Raw genomic sequence first — 1,189 nt, forward strand, 5'->3', positions numbered from 1 at the left:
AAAACTCTCTCGCTTCGCACTGATGTTGCTCGGACAGCAGTGGTTGCGTTAACCGAATATTTTTTTTAACAATGACGGAAAAATCTGAAAGCAGTCTGTCATTTTGACAGATTAGAACAAACTCGGAACAGCACCAAAGTTTCCCCGCAGCGAGGCTCTGGTGTTATGCCGTGTTATGCATGCCTTCCAAAAGGAAATTATATAGTTTCCAAACCGTACTTTGCCGTACAGGTCATTGAAATGTCTGGGAGTTTTTGCTTTACGCTGTGCGCGCTCCCGCGAGGTGCATGCATATCTCGGTGGGCATGCATAACACGGCATAACACCGCCCCCCCACCCCCCTCCGTTGACAGTTCGCTCGCTCTCTCTCCCCCTCTGTCAGCGCGACACGTTTGTTGCGAGTTCAGACCCGACGGGTAATAATGGACTGACGGATATTTTACGATCCTTTCGGTCAAAATGACGGACAGCGAAAAAGTTTAACGCCACCTCAGTGGGACAGAGAGATATGCTTTGGCCATGGGTGACAGCAGTGGGTCAAACTGTGCATTGTCTCTCCACCACTTCAAAAACAATACAGTTTTTGCCAAGAAGGTGAGGCTTATTGACAGGGCGAGATATAAATATACTGTTGGTACTTGTCAATGTCTCTAGGTATGTAAATGTAGCCCTGTAAATACGATGTCCTTTTGTGTTATCTGTTGTTTTATGTTCATGTTGTAACCTACTTGCTGCCATGTTGGACAGGTCTCTCTTGAAAAAGAGATTGATGATCTCAATGGGACCACCTGGTTAAATAAAGGTTTACGAAGGTATTGGGACGTTTATTTATTGCGATACCGCGATATTGGGTATATCGTTACATCCCTAATATCCGGAGATTGTCCTGTTTAACAAAACATGATAAGTATCATAAACGTGTGTTGGCTACACATTTTATTTCCTGCAATATTCCTTTGTCCACTGGGGAAATCTTACTGCTTTTTGTCAAGGGACCCCCTGTGATGCTGACTACTGGGTCGACCTACAAAAATACATCATCACTGCACCACTCGCTTTTTTTCTTAACTTATCAGCCACACGTTTAGTTGCTGCTGCATGAAATAGATGATTTGAGTTTTAGTTCTAGAGCTCTTAAGTCTGTCTATTGTGTACTCTTAACGGTCCATACATAAAGAGTAGATAAAGA

The sequence above is a fragment of the Notothenia coriiceps genome, unplaced genomic scaffold (assembly GCF_000735185.1).
Source record: "Notothenia coriiceps isolate Sejong01 unplaced genomic scaffold, NC01 NC01_scaffold00020484, whole genome shotgun sequence".
NCBI classification, from domain to species: Eukaryota; Metazoa; Chordata; class Actinopteri; order Perciformes; family Nototheniidae; genus Notothenia; species Notothenia coriiceps.